Genomic DNA, 23428 nt, shown 5'->3' on the forward strand with positions numbered 1-23428 from the left:
GCGGCATTTCATAAAATGCCTGGAATGCCTGGTTTTGCCTGTAACAAATACATGTGAAAGATGGAAGTCGCTGAATAGGTTGACCAGCTGTAGGACTCGAACCCACATCTTCTGGATTACATGGATCTTCTGGATTGTATGTGTTTGTCCTTTCTATGTTGTTTCAGCCTCAGAACATCAGTTCTCTCATGTTCAACAAATACATGTTGTGGTCATGTGTAAGATTCACATCATTTGTACGCATCCTGAAAAATTTGAAAATTTTATATAATGGAAATATTACTTTCCACCGTAACACGTGAACCCACTGCCAGAATTTCCATGACCGCCAAAGTTTGTTCGGTAGTGGTGGTTTGTTCACTTACTGGTTGTTCGTGAGGCTAACAATGGCAGCAAAACGGCCAAGCTGTTTTGCTTAGTTCTCATTTGCTAGGCATGTGACAACTTACCCGTGTGACGACTCTCCCCGGTCACCCCTATTTTAAGTACATGACAAAGCACAATACTGTGAATGTACTTAAAACAGAAGTGCTTCTTAAGTACATTGCAAATTTAGTTTGTATCACTCCACATTTCACCGTCTGGTCGTTGGAAGTAATTATGCTTTGATATTTTAGCAAAAAATTTTGCAAGAATTTTCGACAAGCCCTGCTAACTTGCAAATAAGAATGGGACCCAACGGCGTAATTTGCATTTATATGCGCACAGTCAATCAGCTGGGCTAGTGCAAAGCATGAATAAGCCCTGACTTATTCATCTGCGCAGTGCTCTGATACTATAGACACAGGTGTGCAGCATGCAAGAAAGCATTCTCTCAGACAAAAATGAGACACGCCAACAGAGACTACATACTTTCCGAGCACTCCTCGCTCCGTTCGGAAATACCACGGGAGTTTTAAAATAAAACAAAAAGGAATGTAAAGTGCAACGTTTAACTTCATTTTTATGTTTTTCGTTATTCGCGACAAACTAATTCGTGTGATCATGTAAAAAAAGGCAAAATGAATAGCGGAAGCATGTGTGCCTTTCAGTCTCTTGCAGGGGCTAGTACAGGGGCTAGGGGCTACTTGTAGGGGCTAGTGCAAAGCATGAATAAGCCCTGACTTATTCATCTGCGCAGTGCTCTGATACTATAGACACAGGTGTGCAGCATGCAAGAAAGCATTCTCTCAGACAAAAATGAGACACGCCAACAGAGACTACATACTTTCCGAGCACTCCTCGCTCCGTTCGGAAATACCACGCGAGTTTTAAAATAAAACAAAAAGGAATGTAAAGTGCAACGTTTAACTTCATTTTTATGTTTTTCGTTATTCGCGACAAACTAATTCGTGTGATCATGTAAAAAAAGGCAAAATGAATAGCGGAAGCATGTGTGCCTTTCAGTCTCTTCCTGTACTTAGCAGATAATTAATATCAAACAATAAATCAAATCAATAATTAAAAAGTCACACATTGTGAAACAGAATAACTCTTAACTGCCCCAATGGAGGGATCAATTTAAAAGATGAGCAGGATCAGGTCTTGGGAGCACAGGAAAACTCCAGTCATCACGCTGCCTATCTGCATAGCCGTGCATGTGTACCTTTCCGTTCCTTGCTGAACAACTAAGAAGTACAAGTTCTTAATAGCTAGTGAGCATTTCAAGCCTATCAACAATGAATTTTATTCTAAAAAATTCCTCTTCAAGACACAAAAATCGTTTGGTGTTATCCGATTTTTCTGCGCAGTCTTGTTTGGCGCTTGACAGCGGCGGATCCGGGGGGAGGCGGTTGAGCGATGGCCCCTAAAACACCAGATTAAAGTAGGATTCCCCCTCCCTCGCTACGCACTTGGGTGAGGGTCTGGATCCGCCCCTGGCAGTTGCTGATAAGGCACCACAGACAAGTACTTTAAGCACAATACACGTACACATTTTGAAATGTACTTAAAGTATAGCACTTACAAAGTAGGACTTCAAGTACGCCCCATCACTGTTGCAAGGGCAACCTGAGCACTTTACGTGAATAGCGTTCTGAGCCGCCAGTATGTTGTTTGAGTCAAAATTCTTCCGTAGAATCAAATATGTATTCACGCATACTGCCAAGATCAATGTTTTTCAATTCTTCGGAAATCCAATTCGAGTAGAAATAATCTTGCTATGAGACCCGAGCTCTGCACCCGACCTTTGCATTTTTCATTTGAAAAACAGCGTAAGCGCAATCTTGATGGCCGGTGATCTATATACATATCGAAAGAAACCTGCATCTCCATCTTCAAGTTACGCATCAAGCATCGCAGAGGGCACACAGGCGCACCCGAAGGAGACCAAAACTGTATGGCAATCAGCAGCTTGCTGAATGACTAGCTTCACTTGATCAGTTAGTTGGTTGATTGGTTGGTTGGTTGGTTGGTTGGTCGTGTCACTTAGTTTCCGATCAATGTGCCACGGCGAGCCCTTTCACGACCACCACCACCACCGATCAATGTGCCTGCCGATACGGCAGTTTTACTTCTGTTCGCCTCCTTCATGAGACCCAAAGCCTCTATTTCATCCTTGAATCAGGGCCAAGCACTACGAGTCTTCCTCTATGTGGGAAATGAGCCCAGAAAGACCGATACGGAAACAAAGTGCCTCCGGGAGAGAAGGCATAGTCAGCAGTTGTTGGAAACATTGTTCGTCTAAGGAAAGTAGATATTAAAAAATAGCAATTTATTTGCATAAGTTGAAGCTATCGTAGTTATATATAACAGCATATAACACGCTCAGGACCAACCATAGATTACCACCTCAGTATGCATGCGGGCGGCCACAATGCATTGCTTGCTACCTAGATACTACATGTGTCCAAACCCCTGGATGGGCGACTCTGAACTGTATTCCATCATGAAGGCAGCATTGTCGCGAAGGCCAAGTCACAAAATGAAGCGTACCTTAACGATGGTGCTGCGTCACCAGAACAATGAGACACGGCGGTGGTGGGGGTGGTGGTGGTGCTGGTGAAAGGGCTCGCCGTTGTCGGCCTGACAGGGGTGGGTAACGTCACGACTGACGCCCTGGGGGTATGTGCGTCCTGGACCTACTTCTAACGTAACTGTGCAGACACATGTCTGAAAGCGTCTGAGGAAAACCCAGGAAAAAACCCAGAAAGCACAGCCGGCACCGGGATTCGAACCCGTACACGTTGCCTTATCTTATCTTTGGGTAGGCAGTGCGCGAGAAGAGTAGTCCTTGAACTACTGGCTGCGAAAATACGTATTCAACGTATTATTTCCGGTCAAGGTGCGGAGTTGGGCTAGTTGGTTAGACATGGCGAAAGACGGCGAGCGAGATACACAGAGACAGCACCGGACAGGCTTATGAGTCAGGACCGAGCGTGTCCGGTGTTGTCTCTCTGTATCTCGCTCGCTGTTTTTCGCCACCTATTATTTCCTTAGCTAATCAACCGTAGATGTAGACTGTTCGATCTTTTCGCGACTCACGTCCCTGGTCTTGTTCTGTGCATCATCACCATTACGAAGGTGGAGGCCACCCGCCAGAGAGATGCAAGAACACCTCAAAGGCACTACAAAAGCAATAATAGAGAGTTTTAGTGCACCGTACGCTATCGGGTTTGCGTACGTAAGCGATAGCGTTGGCGGTTCAGCGCACGCGCAAAACAGAGAGAGATCTGGGCAATGCAGCACATTTCTAACATCCCGGGCGGTATATTTGACCAGTTTTGCCCTATACTTGACCCTATACTAGCCCTATATAGCCCTATACTAAAAGACAGCTACCTATGTTCCAAATGCCAGGCAACCGACTACGCAGCGCATTCTGTAGGCAGTATAGTATCTGATCATCTGGTAATTGTGCCTTATCCAATATCCCCACTGCGAGTATCCACACTGCAATGCTCTATTTCTCCCGAAGAAAGCGATGCAGCGAAGTCTCGCGTTACTCTCCCTTCCCATTTACTGAGGAGGAGTTGCACAGTCTGATACCGACGATGTCTCATGAACAGAATTGCAAAGAAGACAGTTTTATGTATTCTCTGCAGTAAATCAACGTTGACTACCGTATCCTCTGCGGTGAACAAAGTGCTCTTGACAGGTAGAGGAGGTGTGTTGTGCTGGATCTCGCTCCGCACTCGAACAACGCACCATGTACCCCCAGTAGCCACGTCGCAGTGCCGGTTCCATGCCGCCATTCATTCGTGTGTGCCATCAAAAGCTGGTATTAATCCTCCCTGCGCATGCCCTGACTTCTGCTTCTCGTCCTGTACTGTCAGTAGAGTGGCTGTTTCACGACGCGAAGTACAAACCAACTTGAGTATTGCCAGGCCTGCGCGACGACAACGAAACCGTCTTGTTGAGCGCAGCAGCGTGTCCATAGCTGCCTGATTCTTTGTGTGACGCCATGTGGTGTTTTGCATGGAAGGCTTTACATTCAGCTCACGCGCGACCACGTGGGACGTCCTGTTCACGAATAGTTGTCCATTCTACGGTGAGGTTGACATGAGTGGTAATGAGGTCTATATGGGTGCCTCGTCTAGAGGCTTGTTGAGCAAATCTTCCGGAGGCTTGTTGAGCAGCCTGGTACATTGCTAGACAAAAGTTTACGGAACACGCTCCGGTACATTCCTTCCTAAGAGTGACACGCTAGCAGCGAATGCTACCATACGGACTTACAAACAGGTGACTAGGTTATCTAGGCCAGGGGCGGATTTAGGGGGGGGGTCCCGATGTCCTGACACCCCCCCTCAATTCCAGACTTGAACATAGGGTTCAATGGACCAATCCCAGCATGCACCTGGCACTTGTCCATAGTGGACCCCCCCCTAAGAAAAATCCTAGATCCCCCCCTGACCTAGGCATATGTTAAGTCCGTACGGTACGATTCGCCGCTAGCGTGTCACTCTGAGGAAGAAATGCTCCGGAACGTGTTCCGTAAACTTTTGTCCAGCACTGTACAGTCCCCTGCCCGTCGCGCTCGATCGCAGCAGCCATACCACGGAATTGGTCTTCTTGTCACGGCTTGCGGTGCACACACTTTGTGGGCGACTCGCTTTAAAGCTGTGGCGTACCTACGACGCAGCACGCATTTGTTCTTGACGCTGCGAATCTTGCGGATGAACCTCACAAACGTATCGCAGCTCGGCTGGTTTGGAGTTGTGCGAGATGGCTTCGAGCGTCCATGGTGCACGCATCCTTCTATTCGTGTCAAGGGTGGACGTGTTGCAATCTGGGTTACAACTCTAGCTTCACACCTGTCCTGCTGTACGATAATGTAGATCTGTATAGAATTATGTGTCTGTGCACACTTTCCTTCTGAAGCACAACTGCAGAGCGGCTATAGGCTATTGTGTTCTCTACATAGATTGCATACGTTCCCATTGTTGCACATTGCTGAATATTGCACTGCCGCATACTGAACACTACTTACATAGTCCCCCTTGTGCGAGTTGTACGATTTGTTAGTTGTTTTGTCTGTCTATAGTGGGGAGCGGGTTGGTGCAGGTGTGTAATGAATTTTCCTCTAACAAATCACATACATGAAAGGCGCAGTACAAAGGTGCGGAAATGGAAAACATCACGACAAAAAATGGTATTCAACTGCAAAACTCATGCAGAGCTTGAAACTACGAGGTTGTTGCCAAGGGATGTTCTGTTTTATGATTGGCTTGATTAATATTATGCTATAGGTCATGATCTTGTGATTATATTTAATCTTTTTCAGCGCCCGTATTCCACCGCGAGATACATAATGCGTAGCAAAAACACGGCCTGCCCTCCTGGAAAATATAAACCGTGTCCCATCGATGCAGAGCCACAAGACAAACGATAAGTAGACCGCAGTTTAGAGAGCATCATCCCAATGTTTCCCATTGCGTAGCGTGTCATGCGACCTACTTTATATCAATGAAGTAATCAAGGGAATTGAAAAACGCAAAACAGTCTCACCCTCCTGAATTTCCACGGGAGCTCCCCTGAACAGTGTGTGAAATAAATTGGGAGCCCTGCTCCGGGATCGACATCGAAGAGGCGGGGCTCAGAAACTCATTGCTCATTGGGAAACACGCCTTCCTATACGTTAGAACTTTAATATTGATAATAAACTTCTCCATCGTGTTTTAAAGCGAATGTCAGGGCAGACTGCACAGCCGAGTGGAAATCTTCGGGGATGGAGGTCGGTCTTGTAACCCGCGACAAATTCTTCTGTATCGAATCGAAAGGATTTTGAGGCTTGCCTTTTCCTCATCTACCTGCTTGCAATTCAGAGCTTCAATCTCCCTCCGCACTATGACGAACTTGAGGTGAACACACCGAATGTGGGCATGTCATCAAGTTCAACAATTTAGGAAGTCGCAGCGTCGACCTATCTTCGGTGACGTCGGCCTAACATCTTGTGGTTTGTTTCGTTTCCACAACATACGACGATGTTTCCTCAGCATCGCAGTGAGATATATTAAGCAGGAATCGTGTTTTACGCTTTCGCAAAAAAATATGTGCGACATCTCTGTGAGCTTTGTAGGTGTTAATACGACGTTCATATTGTGACGAAGACGACGACCGATCCAGCTAGCTGACCATACATCTGCCCACCACGAGCGCAGCCATTCCCCATCTATCGTTCGGTGAATAAACACCTCCATCACGACGTTGTGCTGCCTAACAATATAGTAGATCTGGAAGAACATAACTGTTTAAAAAGTGGCAGCGGCAGTGGTAAGCTTACACCGTTTCGACAGTCCGTAGAACGTTATGTCATTAGATTGTGGCCACTTTTAGTTTTACTCGCGACAAAGATAGATCATGTAGTTGTCATTGCTTGCTACGAGTGCTAGATTGCGTTAATTTTCTGCGATTTTTTATTTGAGAGCGTAATTATCCTGCCACAACTCGTTGGAACTGTATTCATCCAGTTCTTCATCTTTCCTTCTTTTTTCTTCTTATGCAATGTCTCTCACTCGCTCAGTTCTATATGAAAATATCATTACATCACATAAGCTTTTAGCACTGTGCTCTCGGTAATAAAATACTTCAATATTATTTTCTTTTGCCTAGCGGTGCATGCTGTAAACTAACGAAAGGTGATCGGGAAGCAACATGCATCACCATTATCCCGCCATATAGTTATGGTATCAGGAAGTCCACCATCAAGTTCATATTGATTGCTCCCCTTCCTTTCGTAATCCCATTTCCCTTGACAAACCACTGGAACACTCATACAACGAGGCATCTCCGCCGCACGCTACGGGACATCACCAATAACCTTTAACCAAAATGACTCAGTGTCCGGGGGATCGTTCCGCTGAGTAATACCCCCTTTAGCCCACGGAGGCCCGGAAAGCAGCAATTTGCTCCACTTTTCGGACTCCAAAGACTGATACACGTATGTAAAAGAAAGCACACAAAACGAAGGGCAAAATCAATGGGGATGTGGGAACATAAACAGCAAAAGCCCCATCTCCTGGACCCTGTCTTCAAAAGCAAACGTCCATGCTTTCATCCCGTAGATTCCCGTGAAAAATGGACGTTCCCTCTTCCCTCCGGAACGACGCGGGGAGGCATTTTTGCTGGAAATGCTGAAAATAAAAAAAATGAGAAGAGAAGACTACGAGTTTGGGGAAAAAACGGGAAAAATCGAGGGGAAAAAACACGTAGGACACACACAAAAAAAGTTCTTTGTACGTTTCCGGGTCGACAATTATGATTGCATTGTTGGCAAAATTTTCCAATCTCTGGGAATTTCCGGCAGATTAAGCGTACCGAGCAGAGGGCGTGAAGTGCTGAAAAGTGGATTTCAATTGGTGTGTGCCATCATGTTAAACATGCATGGCGAGTCTTCTCATGTCGGAATCTACAGCGTTTCGTTCGGCTGCTCCGTGCTTTGATGTCGAACAACGCATTTTTCGAATAAATGCAGACACACGGTCGCGAGCGAACCATAGGACGAATACAGCTTTCAATGTCCCACCTTAACTCTCATTCATCACACTTACCTGATAGTTCACATTATCTTCGAATTGCACACGCGAACGAAAGGCAGAACGTAATTTCCATCAAGGTATTCAAAGCACATGAAGAGCTTTGCTTGCAGAAAGCGTAACAAGACAGGCAGGTTAAGTCCCCGCAATTAATACATTCGCAGTTCAACAAGACTGACCTCACGTCCAACTTCATGTTTCCAGCTTTTCTCAGTAGAGGACAAAAGAAGAACGTGGGGATGAGTAGGTTATGGAGCAAAGAAGCAAGAATACTGATCCCGCGTTGCTGTTTGCAGCTTTTGGCACTGTGGTTTCCGCCCACATTGTAACTATCAATGGGAATCAATGAGTAAAGTATTCATTCATTCGTTCATTTAACTTACATCCCAAATATTAATGAAGTCCCAAAAGTGAAATATATGTACGCGCCCCAGTTTCCCATGTGAATTGAACGTTGTATACAGAAGAAATGTTGAGCATAAAACGATTATGAGAGCGAGCTGGTGAAAATTTGACGTGGACAACATATCCCTGAGTTTGGGGTTGTGACAGGAGGACGAACACTCCAAACTCAGGGATATGAACCGTCAGAAGAAATGTGCTCTTTTTCGCGTGATTGAAAACATTTCGCTGTCGAAACCACGTCTATCCTATTGCGATATACTTCCACATTCACACGCCTGAAGTTTTCATTTAATCACGCGCCACACAAATGCTCGCCGCGTAATGTCTGAACACCAAAGTATTCTGCTCGCTCTTTAAAAGGGAATCTATAATTTGTCACATTTCGACAGAATGTACGCTAATGAGTTGTTCATTGTGACACCGGTCACGTGTCGGTCACGTGAGTGGTCATATGGTTCTTTCTGAGACACACAAAGGACGCCTCCCCCCCCCCCCCCTTCCATCACCCTGCCCACTCACTACATGGCGGCACGCGTTTTGAGGGAGCCCTATTGCGCCTGGAAGGAAGGGGCACTCCGCGTCGATGAAGCGTACATACGCCGCCATAACCACACTGTGGGTGTTCGGAGGTTTCTAAGTGATTTACTTTCTCATTGCTGCATCCTCGTCGTAAAACACGTGGGAAACCGACTCTATAGAAGCATTTCATTCTAGCATTCCCTACCCCAACGTAAGTGCTCTGATACACGCCCACATTAATGTTCCACGGAAGCAATGCAGCTTTTTGGGAAGTTTCTCCGGGGACGTAACCGCGTATTTAAAAGTGCAGAAAAAAAGGTGTTCATATTTTCAATCAGTTGCTTAAGTCACGCAACAAGAATGTCGTTCTAATAAAGGTTTGATAAGTTGCAAGAAAAACAATAAGAATGTCAAGCGACCGAACGATGAATCACAAAAAAACTTACAACGGTTTGAAACACACAAAAAAGTATTGTGAATATTCGTGTCTGGTGAAGTGTAGCTACTACGTGAGAGTCTTGTTCACAATAAATTTTTGAATGTTTCGATCCGCTGTAAGTTTTTTTTTTTTTTTTCTAATGAAGGTTTGTGAAGAAACAACAAGCAATTATTTGGATACATGAAGCTGTATACTTTGCAAGCACCTGACAACCAGTGACCTAGTGTTCACAATAATACCACTCTATTTTACATGTTCCGCGTGCATATGAGTTACTCTATAGCAACATGGTGAAAACTATGTCCGAACATGTCATCTGTTTAGCATGATTGGTTCGCATGCTCGGTCATTGTTGTACCTAGGGTCACATCACAGGGGAAGCATTGAGGCGTTTTCATCTCACACAAAGCGCAGATTTGTGTAATGCGAGGACACGGACCTGCCTTGCTTGTGACACGTCTGATGACGATATTTATTCCGGAACTCCCGTCCCACCGGAGTCCGGAAACCGAATCCTATGATCAAAACGTAGAGGCAGCAACGTAGTATACCTTCATTGATGAACGATAAGAATCTTTTGGATGAATTGCATGCTTTGCCCTTTCATACTGATCTCTTAGGAAAATTTGCATTGCGTAATGGGGAGAAGTGATCTAACAGTATGTTTTTTTTATTCCGTCTTAGCGCCGCGAAGCAACTGTGGCTATGACCGGCGTACAGACGTAGACAGATGGAGAGAGGACAGCAGGAATGAGTGCGAGAGAGGGGGTTAGTATGCGTCCTGGGCCGACCTCAGGGGGAACTGTGCCGACATTCGTCTGCAAAGTCTGCTGGAAAACCCAGGGAAAACCTGAGGCAGCCCAGTCGGTGCCCGGATTCGAACCCGCGTCATCTTCCAGTCTCGGCATGTAAGGCGATCATCCTAATGGCCCGGGAGCTTGTCCAAAGGCCAATCCGCATACGACATTTCACGACATCATGAAAGAAGCTACTAGGAGACAATACACGACACTCTGTTTACAAAGATGTGACGTCACGAGAGGACTGGTGGGCAAGAAGCGGAAAGAACGCATCGGCTGATATGCCGATAAAACTGATAGTGCCCAGCATGCTTTGCGCGGCGGCGTTACGTAATGAATGACATAGGGGCTCAGGTCGTCTATAGGCAGTTTTAGCAAACCGTTGGTACGGTTATCGTGCCTACCGGAACCAATCGCAGTCGTGTGTGACTCAGAATCTTATCCACTGATTGGTTCCGGTTGATACGGTTCGACGCAAGCCACGTTACCAACGGTTTGCTAAAACTCTCTATTAAGCACAACAGGGCCTGGACATTTTGGGTTGCATTTGTTTTGCTTTTCTATCTTGTTTTGTTTTCTTCTATTTACGTGTCCTGGAGTAGCCCGTCGCAACTTTGCCGGTTCCCACATATCCATATTTTTCATTTTTCAATCAACCAATCACAACAGGGTTGTCACCTGTCAGATTCTGTCCGTTGCCCTTGTCTTCCGCACGCTTTACCCTGACGTTGAATTTTCACCAGACCTCGATCTCTTTGCCCCATTCAGGAAGGAGGAAAAAGGGAAGTAAGCAACTCTCTCCTAAACACAAAAGAATTCGGGCCCAGCTATGTGTCGTCGTCACGGCTAGTTTTTCGGTTTCGGTTTTACAGTTGTTTGCGTAGAGGAGATTGAAGCCTATATAGTTTCGGAATTCGTGGATACATGCGCCCGTAGCGTGCCCAAGGTGTCGCGTGCAGAGACATTTTCGTGAGCGTTTACACCTACAAAGCCCCTACAAAACTATCGCTAATCGTAAGTCATTTGACCCACGTCTTTTCTTCCTTCTCCAAATACCTTTTAGGTGGCGTCTTGAGCTTCTTTCCTCCATGCCTGAACATAACGGGTTTCTCGTCTTTGAATCTTCCCCGGACGTAACGCCCTCGTGGCAGCAGCATTCTTCAGTTCAGTGACGTTGTATACTACTCCTCTATTCAATGGCTTGAGCTGTATCAGTTGGGCGCTTTATTCGTTGGTTTTCTATCTGTTTTCGTGTACTTCCGCAGTGAGCGGCGGCATGCCACCACTAGGTGTGCCTATTCACTGCAGAAAACTGTACTGCTTAGTCCTAACTCTGAAAGTCCTAAAGTCCTAACACTGATTATGTACACGCTCTGTTCTGACGTGGACCACGTTGGTGACGAATTATTCCGAATCAGTGACGAACCACCAGTGAGTTTTTTTCCGTTCCCTTGTTTCCTGCCTTCTTTTTTGTTCTCCTCTCCCTTTTCTTCTCTTATTTACTCCTCTGTTTTTCGGTGGAACAGCAAGTCGACCCAGCGTTTGACTGACCTTTCCACTTTCCTTCGGTGGAGAACATACGTATATTCCCCCCTCTCTGGTTACAAGCGAACCCCACTAATTGCAGCAAGTGTGCAGCACGCCGCTCTGAAGATACAGCGTGCAAATGTACTGCGTTAATGCCCAAAAGCAAAGAACGGAAAGAGGTGCAACAGTAGCAACAAAATCTACTGTAAGTGCCAGTGCATAGAGGAGGACGGGTAGTTGTAACTTGTTCTTTCCTGTACAGCTCTGCGAACGCGCTGAACAGATGAAATGAAGCACCCCACTGATGTGATAAGGTATCTCTTAGTCACCTCTACGCACCTAAACGTTCAGTACTTGTGCTACGACATGGGAAGCACGTCGCAAGAGGAAATTCGCTCTCCGCTTCGTCTTCTCTTCTTTTTATGTGTTGAGAGAGGTTAGCCAATATTTGGCTTGCTACTCTTCAAAACAAAAATTCACACACACACACACACAAATCACAGACACAGGGAAACCAAGATGCGCGGAAGCACACGTGTCACAGATCCCGCAGGTTTGCGGCCTTGACGAATTGTAGCAGGTAGCCTGCCGCCTTGCGGCATTTGTCGTCTGTAGACCACGCACCCTGAATCTTTGCAATGGTAAGTGGCCGGCTGTCCAGTGTGGAGAGACGCTTTTCGAGGATCTTTGTCTCGTCCTCATATTTCGCACAGCGCAGTAGTAGATGGATGTCGTCTTCGCTTGTGTGGCATTGTTTACATGTAGGGCCATCAGTCATGTTTAGCTTATACCTGTAAGCTCTTGTGAAAGCAGTACAAAGTCGGAGTCGATGAATGAGTGCTGCGTCAGTTCGGCTCATGTATCTCCAGCCTGCGTAATTATATGGACCATCGAGGGCGACAAGCCTGGGGTGTCTCCAGTGTAGATTGTCCAGGAGCTTCTTCATCTGCACATCTGCTGTTCGCTTTGCTGCCCTTTTTGATTGATTGATTAATTTTATTTAAAGTGCCCACAAACAGCCGTGGCCTTTAGTGTGGTGCACGAAACACAATACATACTCTATATACAACAGGGAACTCCACATGCATAATGCTGGCTAATTAATGATTCCGGGATAACTAAATTAAGAAAGATATACTATCGAGATGGATTGAAATTTTGATGTGGTCTTTGGTCAGTGGTATGTTTTCCCTGCATGTCAGGGAGTGGGCTTCTTTTGCAGCCTCTTCCACCTTCTCGTTTCCAGGGATCTTGCGGTGGCTGGGGATCCATTGGATGGATACCAGATGTCCGTCTCGTCTGAGTTTCCCGTATGTCTTGGTAATTTTGCTTCACATGGCGTCATTGATGGTCTCCTTGCTTGAGTCTATAGTGTTTGGATGGCAGATCGGGAGTCAGTAAAGAGAACCCACGTTTGCGGCCGGTGAGTCGCCATGTACTTCTGCGCCGAGAATATCCCGTGAAGTTCCGCAGCCGTGGACGAAGTCTTGTGGCTTAGCTTGTTCTGTAAAGTCTCGGCATTACGGGGATCATAGACGGCCGAGGAAGCCCCATCCATAGACAAGGAACCGTCAGTATACACGGGGTATTGCGCTTCCCTAGCTCTGTGACCACCTCCAGTGCAAGCTGCCTAACGACTTCAGGAGGGATGTTGCTCTTTTTGGTAATGCCAGGGATAGTGGCGCATGCTGGAGATGGCGTTGGCTCTCTCCAAAGAGGTGTGTTTGGCTGCCTATCTTTCTTGTATCCAGTTGGGATGTGTTGCTGGAGGTTTCTGATCGCTGTGCCAAAGCCCGAGTTAGGTCCGATTACATCTAAGTATGCCAGGGGTGAGCCGTGTGACGAGCTTGGTGGCGCAGGTATACTTTGATGACCTCCTTTGTTTGGAACATCGTCTATCATAAAGTGTTTCACTAGTGTAAAAACACCAGTGGTTTTGTATAGTTGCGACGTAGGTGCTGCGAACTAATTATGTAATATACCATTTTCTTGCCGGCGTTCTTTAACGGTGTACGCTGAAGGCTGTGTGTTCGTCTCAACGTGCACCAGATAGTATGAGTGCTACCACCTGGATCTTTTCATTTGCCGAGAGAGAATGCCCTACACCCTGCAACACAGGCATGAACATCTGAGGGGTTAGGGCGCACTATCTGGAGCCACGTCGGTCATCTTTTATCTGGCGTGTGGTCCATGTCCTCGTGGATATCGTAGCCGATCGTTCGCAATAGCACCAATCTGTAATTGCTATCCGATTTGTGAGTAACTAGACACCCTGCGGCTTGCTTTTCTCGAGTGTGTGCTGCCGGCAGCTCTCCTCAGACGCGCAGCTGAGGTATTCAACGTGACAAAGTTTGAGCTGTCCAGTCCGGCCGTGGTCCAGCTGGTGTACGGTTCCTTAACCCTGCCCCTCCAGCATCGCAGGATACTCGTCATTTCGTCATTCTCATTGCTGAAATCACGCACTAGATTGCAAGAGCTCGTCAAGCAACGGCAAATACAGGGACAAACCTCTGTCTTCAGGCGTGTCGTTGCAAGGTTAGTAGCGAAGTACGCGCGCTCTACACTTCACCAGGACCGTATGAGCTTGGGGGGCAGACCCAATTTGCCCACGAGCTGGGCCACAGAACGGGATAACGGTAATATTTCGTCTCGTATAGGCTCAGACTGGGAGACGTACGTATGCATGTGAGGGTGTCTGTGTGCGTTCTCTGTTTGTGATGGCTGGTGTTTGTCCCTTTCACCCAGCCCGCTCCAAGTGCCCTGTGACGGCGGAACTGTGGACTGGCTGCGACATGGTGATGGTACTCTTGTGGCCACAAGGTACCCAGCACATTAGTGTCGGCTACTGACACTAATCTGATAGGGCGGCGCCGTTATGGCTCGTCAATTTGCATTTGTTTCCGAATCTGTATATTTTATTGGGAGTTTGCATTTTTGCCATTTACCAAAGCAAACCATGGGAACTGCAAATTGAATGAGTATATAAATGTGTTTTCTTTTGCTTTAACAATGCTCTCGCGTCCACAAGTTTTGTAATAATATGTTCACTTTTTATAGCGACATTCTTACATACACACATATATAGACACAAAGACGACGATGATGTTGGACTGTATCCAGCAACAACAACTACTACTACATGAATGACGATGGGATGAGGTGATTCACCGCAACAATTGCGGTACCATACCTCAGTGCATGTGGGTTAATATAGGAGTGGGATGACGATGAAAAAGATGAGGCATACACACTCGCACACGCACATGACACAAGCAAATGAGATATCACACACGCGGGTGCGTCGCAACTGACAAGACAGACTCTATCCAAACCGTAATTGAAACGCCCATTTTCCATGTACTGTGCTGTACTGTATTGTGAGTGTGCTTTATGTTTGAGTAAATGAGAAGAATTATCACTCTTTAAGGCCAAGCCACTGATGGCTATAATTTAATCACCTTTTATAGCCAACTTATGCGGACTGTGGGACTATGACATGGGGACTATTATAAGACTACGAACAAATCGTGGCTAATCTAAGCGATCCATTTTCCCTCTATGACCCAGAAATGTCTGCAGACATTACCTTCAGAAACTATTTAACGGCGCGTCGCCCATATTGTTTACGAGATCATTTTTAGGGCACCGTGATGTGTACATAATAGAGAGCAAATGAAAGAGTATAGCCACAAAGAGCGGCAAGCGGCCTTGGTGATAGTGCCGTCCTGCAGCGCCCCACACAGGGACGCTAATCCCGGTAGGGTTAGCAGTGACCATACGGATATATCTCTCTCAGCAGCATACGCCGGCTATACATCACTGCTGCAGGGGTGCAGTATACCACGGACGGGATCCCACGCGATGCCGCATTAGAGCCTGTCAAGGCGCGTATTTCCAGGGCTGACCTGTTCGCAATCACCCGTCAGTCGCTTATGGATCACTCTGCCTGTCAGCCAAATTACACCTAATAGATGAAGTACGTGACCTGTTCTGGAGACCCCGAGACACATAATGCGCTACCCATCGGGGCTCATGGACACCTCCATGCGCTCCTAACGGCATGACAGCCCCAAATGTAGCACCTGCGCAGAGCTGGAAAGATGATGTAAGAATGTGCCATTTTTGTTTATCGGTAACTCAGCTGAGACTCTTTCTGCTCATATATTTCCTTCAGAGGAAGCGACAGGACGATTTTTCTCCAAACATCTCCGTTAACGCATGTGTCAATGTCGTCTCAATGGTATTTATGGCACCATTAAGCTGCACCGAAGGCAATCACCGCGACGTCTAATTGTTCTTTTAGTTTTACTGCTTGGTTATCTACGTCCTTTCTTTTCTTTTTTCGAAAGAAACCGAGCTTTTATCTGACATTGGTTTTTGAGACTCTACGACGGGACAATTAACACGGTTGATGCCTAAATATTTAATTCGTTGTACGTTCTCGACAGCGGACAGGTTCTATTCGTGTTGTGGGTGAAGTGACTTTCGCCGAGGGAGCTTTAAAGTTCAAGAATATTCCATCGTAAAGACTCCCTTGCAGACGCCGTCTTCAGTAGAGTTTAATGCATCACTCCTTGTTCAATCCACACTAGAATCACATCCTCTTTCTACATCAATAAGCCACGCACACATGAATTTAACCCCACCTCTCTTCAAGAAGAGTGCCTGTAGTGCATTCATATGGACCCCACCTAGCGTCGCAAGCAGCGGAGCAGCGTACCACGCTACTCCCACCCACGTTGGGCACCCTCCATTATGCACTTTAAACCGTGCCTACTGACACATTGCACAAAAGTCAAGCGGAACGTCGTGGACTAAACCCATTGTGCCATGATGCGAGCATAAAAGTCGTGCCTCAGACTGCTCAGATCGCAAGATACGATTTGGAAGCTGCGACCCGCGCGTACTTTACTTCTAAACGGAAACGATGAAGCGAAGGGAGCTACTAATGGTAGCGCTCTGTGATGCCGTCGGTGGCCATCAGATATCGATATCCATCTCGAAAGCCAGGTGCGCTACACTCCTTCTGGTCCGGTGACCCTTCTGTCCAGAAACAGCTCCAATGAGGCACAAAATGGCACCGACAGTGAAGCGTAACAGGCTTTGCGATTTCCCTCTTTTCACGCGTTATCTGCCGGGGGATCTAACATCACCCCGGAAAGCCCCCAGTGGGCGTTTCTTCTGCACTATTCAGTGAGAAGAGCAACACCTTTGAAAGTATCGCGCGTGTGGGGTGCGGCGGGGATATAAAACGTAACTTCCGGAATGCTATTTGCGTTTCATGCCGACAACGGGAGTGAGAAAGGCCAACACTCTTACAATAAATTCGAGTTCCCATGTTTCTTTGTTGCTACAAACACTGATGTAGGAGGTCAGAGGTTGCCCTACGGGAACTTCTGGAAAACGATATGCCAATAATAAGATGCATCGAGCGGTGACACAATCGTCGTTTACTTGCCTACGATAATGCGAGGAAGTAACAATTATGTAACTCGAACACCTAGTTCAGGCACTAAAATCCCAACAAAAGCTTCCTCTGTAATCCAGCTCAGGGTTTTCCAGAACACTTAATGCGCCAAATATTAAGCTTGTATTCACACAGAACAATATTAGTGAGTCATGAAAAGTGTAGGTAGAATGCATATATGCGTGACGTCATATAATCCGGTTCACACCACCTGATCAAGACGTGTGCAGTCTTTATGCGCAAGAAACACACATGGATTGAAAGGCATTTCAGCAAGGGCATCTATATTGTTATCGCAGTCTTACGGAAATGGATCCCACTAGCACTTGTAGATGTAGATGTTCATTTTCATCAAAGTTGTATTTTGTTTTCTTTGTGTGGGCGCTTAATTGGTCTTGTGGATGGTCACACTATGTTACGGATTAGTCATGGATCGTAGGTAACTCAATTCAGGTCGTGCATATACGTGTGCATAGCTTTAGCAATCTGTTTGCAACGAGAAGCTGCGACAGCTTTAGCCAATGTACTGATGATTGCGAACGACTGAATTGAGAAAAAGAAATGTAACGTTGAGGGATTATAAAACGCAGAAACAGAATGCAAGCAAGCTAGTGTAGGTTAATTAGTTGTTGCTAACATTTCCCTATGCCTGGGGAGCTATGTAGAAGCACCAAAGGCAAAATTATCTCCAAAACAGACCAAAAATGAATAAGAAAGAAAACAAGAGACGGATACGAGGGTCACTCACTCACATATGCAGACAGGCACAGGCACACGCACACACACGCATTCACAGGCACACACACACACACACAACCATTATATCTATGCACTACTCTAACATCTGACGAATATGTATCCGCGGAAAGCGCAAATTATCGAGAGTGCATAATTTTGAACCCTCCTCCGCCTGCTTTATGGCACTTTAGTGTTCCGCGATTTTTCTCTAAATAGGATATATCACTTGTTACGATTCTCTGGGCCATTCGATGTTTTATACGCAGACAAGTAAAGGAGCCACGACACTCAAAAAGAGCAATTGAATGCAAAAAGCCAGAGGAATCGTGTTCTCTCTTGGAGATCACAACGGAAAGTGCGAATGTAGAAAGGGATACCTGGCAGGAATAAATGTTGAACATTATCTGCCGGTGTTATATATCCCACCACCCTCTTATAGCTACAGGAATTCACGTAGATACGTATGATATCTTTTCGATACGTATTCGATTATGTTCCCTGTTACGACGAAGTCATAGTCGCTTTTAAATGCTATACTGAGCTTCTCCTAGACTTGTCCACGCTTCAAAATACATATTTATTTATTACTAATGTAAATTTTTACCGAAGTAGCACATTGCTCTATTGAATATGCATCTTGTGAAAGACGCGCGTTAAATTCCTACACTATATCTCAATCAGTCATCGCAGTTACGCAGAAGATATCGGCGATATCGGCTCTGCACTCGAAAGCAGTTGTCACTGCCCCAATCAAAGACATCCAGACCGCTGAGACTCCCCGACAGAATGGTTTCACAACATCGCAGACAAGGCACACCTGCCAAAATAAAGAGCCGACTTCCCCAAGTGTAGCAGCAAGAGAGCACTCAATGGACCCACTCACTGGGATCCCGGGGGAGATCCCGCCTGAGGGGTGGTCCCAACGATATTTACAGTTAAAAAGCGAAGTGGTACCTCTTGTTTGGCGAGAGTGACAGTGAATGGACAGGCACCCCCAGCTCGTCGTTTCCAACTCATGACGCCTGTATCGCTGGAACTCGATAAAAGTGCCCTCGTAAAAGCAGTTGCGAAGTGATCAGTGTTCTCTCACAGTTGTCACCCCAGCGTGAATGGTTTGTTTTCGAAGACAACGGTTTCGAAAGCTCGTTAGGAGATGTCATGTTGAAGCGTCTGCTCGCTGGGGAACACACGAGAGGTGGGACGCAACGGGAAACAAGCGCTGAGGTGAACCGTGGACATACTGATGCTGCATTTACATTAAAGGGTTCTCGGGGACCTTTTTCGATAACGATAATTTGCGGAATTATGTCGCGAGACAACTGTGATCACGAGGGACCTTTTTCGAGGTCCTTTACTAGTGACCTTTGAAATGACGTCATAATAAATGCGATAATGTTACCATCGTGGCTAGCCAGTTGTGAGAAAACTTTGTACAGGTTTTGTTTGGTCTTGGCGACCCACGGAAGAAAAATAAATCAAGTGTGTCATATCATAGCACCCGAATGCCAGCAAACCGACATAACCGACTAAACAGAGGGGACACGTTATCTCATTTTGTGTTTGTATGTGCCTTATCAAGCTCAATTAAATGTTACTGCAGACAGCTATGCAGTCAGTGCTAATTGTTATGGATTCTACAAATGCTAACGTACGGGCGTACGGCGTATCCTACCGGCATGATCCGATTTTTTAATGCGATTGCATTATTGGGCTACCAGTTCGGAAATTCCTGTGGTCTGCGCCGAAATCTCAGCTCGGACGATAAATGGCACCACGGGAACCAAAGGTGCAGACGCGTTTATGGCAGGGTACTCAACGTGATTAATCCACTTCTTCCGTGCGGAGGATCGCTTGAGAACCCGCTGGTGGGCTGCATGCCGGCATGGGCACCCCATATAGTTTCAGATCATGCGACTGCGCGTCAGTGAGACGAGGAGTACCTAGTAAAGTATAGCACCGGACGTGCTTGCTAGGTGAGGTTATTATTGCTAGGTTAGGCAGAATTGGAATTCTACGTTATATTACACCTTGCAAGCGAGGCTGTCAAGGCGGGAGAGCGACGTCTTGCTTCGTCGTGGCGTGGGCCTGCCGACATGAACAAACGGTCCTTCTCGGACTTTCCCATGTTGGTGGCCGCTGTCTACGCGTCGCAGTAAATCCAGTTAGGCCTGTCGTCATCCCCACAGGTTCCATGTGAATGCTTAAGATAATTAAAATCAATGGCTCTCGAAATACACGGCAAAAGAATTTAACGCGGTTTATGCATCATACACTCGAGGCGCCACTCGCTCACTCGTTGCCACCGGCAACGGCATGACAATCGACTTTGAGATTGATTGTGAACTTGACACGCTGAAACGTACCGATTCTGTTTGCAAGAGGACTGAACACGCTGAAGCGCACGGATTATACAACGTATTTCAGCACTCATAAGCTGTTACTATGAATATGCTAAACCAGTGAACACAACGACGAAGAAACAAACAAGATCGGCTTGAATAAAAAAGTTATCCTCCCCCCCCAATTCGGGTCAATGAATCTCTTCACGCCAATAAACCCCACAGCGCGTTATCCTCTCCAGCATTACATCATAACTCATTGCACTTCTGCTCCTACATTTAACCCTCGTCTGAAGACTATTACGCGCAATTTAAAATTATCCCCACATTTTCTTAGCAGTTCAACGACTGCTGTCGCTTTACACCTCGTTGCATCAGCAGGGAGACCGCTAATTTTTTAAATTAAACGTCACCAACGAGTGACGTGGTGAAGCGTCCCAGTCGCATCGAATCAATGAATTGGCCATTCATGTTTGCACCCAGAGTCGGCCTTAGAATGGAGCGATGAACCGGTTCGAAGTTTTATGAGTGACTTTCGGTCCCGAACGTGAACCGAACCGGTGATAATTTCCGTTCTCATTCACTTTATTAAAACGTCAGCGTCACGCCAGCGTTGCCCAAAATATCAGTGCTTTCGGGTTACTCCAAATTATGCTTTCGAGTTAAAATCGCATTGTAGTACGGAAGAGAGCAAAAAAGAAAACGAAAAAGACAGCAGACAAAACAGAAAAGAGCAAAGAGCAGCAAGGAAGAGTCTAACACATACTTCGTCGCTAGCAATACTACATAAATTAAGTGTACATTATACTTTCCTAGCTGTGTTACCGTGATGATGCGAAGCGAGAACTCAACTTTTGATACCCATTTCCCTTGCGTAATCCTCTAACTGGAATTAATCGGCATTTGAGTATTGGACCGAGAAAAGCTCTCGTGCGCTAATGCGCCCTAAACTTATGGCGGCTGCGGCGTCATTTTGTGCACGGGGCACTCAGGGAAAATACTTCGAAGAGCCCAATTCAACGCTTTCCGTCCTCGGGGTACTTCATTAGTTTAATCGTGCTAAGTATGCCACGCAAAGAGCCGGAAATAAAGCGTAAGAACTTTCCTTTTGTGGAGGTGCTGCACAATCTACTCTTTATGTTGGGGTTCAAGGGAACACGCATCTATCTACGAGGTTCGTTTACCCCGTTATATGATATACGTAACAAAAGGTTACGCTCGGTCCGGCGGGAAATTTTACCAGGATAGTGCTGTTCGTAAAAATGCACGCTTATATCACGTAGAGGTTAGAGCATTCGTGCGGGGCTACGTCTCTAAAACACGAGTTATTTTTGTGTAAGCGAATCAGTAGGATTTGAAAAATCCGGATTTAAAAAGGGATTTGATTTGGCGTGTTGAAAATAAATCCGGATTTAAAGTGATTCGATTTACTCGAATAAATTTAAATCCGGACTTGATTTGGATTTGATATAGCACCTTCTGCAAACTACGGGTTTGATTTAAATCCGATTTGTTCCCTCAAATCCTCAACACTGATATGCACGCACATGAGCACAGTGCGCGACTCCGGTGTCGCCCTACGAACTTCAGCTATCACAAGCCATCAGTGTGAATAAGAAGTGCGTATGAGAGCACGACGATGGTACCGAACCATGCAAGAGTGATGACGACATGAGAAATGTGAACGTAATCTCATGTGAACGTACTGGCACGTAGCAGGTGACACAACGATGGTGTACGGTAATTGTGCAGCGATAGTATAACCAGAACTAGAGAACGCATTCTGCGTACGAGTAATAGAGTTTTTATTTCAGTATTCTGATATTGTAACAACGATGAAGGCACGGGCTTAGTGTCCGTGCCGAATAAACAGAATCGTCGTCTCATCGTTCAACCGAGTGCCTTGCTGCCCTGGTGGTTAACATTTGATGGAGGTGCGGAGATTATACGACGACGACATATAGACACCTCTCCCGACCCGTCGCGCTTCCTCGCCACGACGGTGATGCTTTTGAGCATCGATGCCCCAGCCCTGACGGATCGACGATGCCAACGGAGAAGAGAGTGGGCAACGAGAGATGGCGACGACAATGCAGCCAGTTCCCCAGCCCCACCGACTACACGACGCTCTCAGCTCCGCCGTCAATATCCGAGCGCCGGGTTGGAAACGGTGTCAGCCCCAGGGATAAGGTCCGGCAGAGCGACGAGCATCAGCTTCATTCTCCATATCCATCCTGCCCCCATCGTCACTTTCACGTCGACATCAGCCGGTTTCATCTGTATGCTCTCCTGACCAGGAGGTCAGCCTCTGGGAGGGGAAGTAATTGACGACGAAGGCACGTGCGTAATGCCCGTGCCCGAATAAACGCATTCATCGTCTCATCGTTCACGTGAGTGCCTCGCTGCTCTGCTGCTTAATAATATGCGCCCAGGTTACCAGCCCCCACGACGAGGAATGGTGGCTTTCTTTACCCAAATCAACTGCCCAGCAGTCTTTGCGCGATGCACCCGTGTGGGTGAACTCCATCCTTCCCTAGAGGCACCTCGACATTAGAGTGCCTGAACAGGATACCCTGATGGAAAGTAACAGCTATGAGGCTGAAACAGATCATATTTCAATTGATCAGGGTACCTGAAGTTTACACACAACACATTTATTACGAATCTACACGAGTACATATCGAGCGCGAGTGGCTTCGATGCTCGATCCAGACAGACTGACAGTGAGGTGAGAGTCCATCCCGACCGCGGAGGTGCGCTCTGACCCGATGTTATGGCGTCCTTTATGTGGGTATCTCCGCGAGGAATGCACCAGTGGCGCGGATGCCGCCGACTGTCTTCTTATAAAACATGTCTGGACAGTCTGGCACACAGCACTAGCCTATTTAGTGACTCTACTCGGTATGAGGACATTTTGAGGTCATTTCGGCGCATTTCCCAGGACTGCTTGAGGAACGTATGCAAGCGCCTAGGGTTTTCCCTTCCCTTTATCTCTGAATCATGCTGTCCTCCTCCTCAAAGTGGACAAGGGAGCGCAGATGACAATAACATGCAAGTTGTCTTCTTGAAAGGAGGGGGAGGGGGGCATGTTTATTACAAAAGAACACGGGAAAAGTTAGCCCTGTTTACACTGTTCCTTCATAGTTCACTGTTGGTGGAGTCATCAGAAGAAGTCATGACAAGCCAGGACTTGTCAAGAAGTTACGTTTCCCTGGGGAACCTGAATAACGTTGCAGTCACGT

At 46.5% G+C, this 23428-nt stretch overlaps 1 long non-coding RNA gene across 2 annotated transcripts in view; it reads right to left on the reverse strand.

Annotated features, from left to right (window-relative positions):
* Positions 1-23428, reverse strand: part of LOC135378026 (uncharacterized) — a 96209-nt gene that overhangs the window by 66079 nt on the left and 6702 nt on the right. Inside the window, exon 3 of one of the 2 annotated variants that reach the window (XR_010418239.1) lies at positions 6994-7550. The exons of the other annotated variant lie outside the window; for it this stretch is intronic. This is a non-coding gene — a long non-coding RNA (uncharacterized LOC135378026). Of the gene's footprint in view, positions 1-6993; positions 7551-23428 lie in introns of those variants that run through there. 2 annotated transcript variants of the gene reach the window in all.

Source organism: Ornithodoros turicata, chromosome 1 (assembly GCF_037126465.1).
Source record: "Ornithodoros turicata isolate Travis chromosome 1, ASM3712646v1, whole genome shotgun sequence".
NCBI lineage: Eukaryota > Metazoa > Arthropoda > Arachnida > Ixodida > Argasidae > Ornithodoros > Ornithodoros turicata.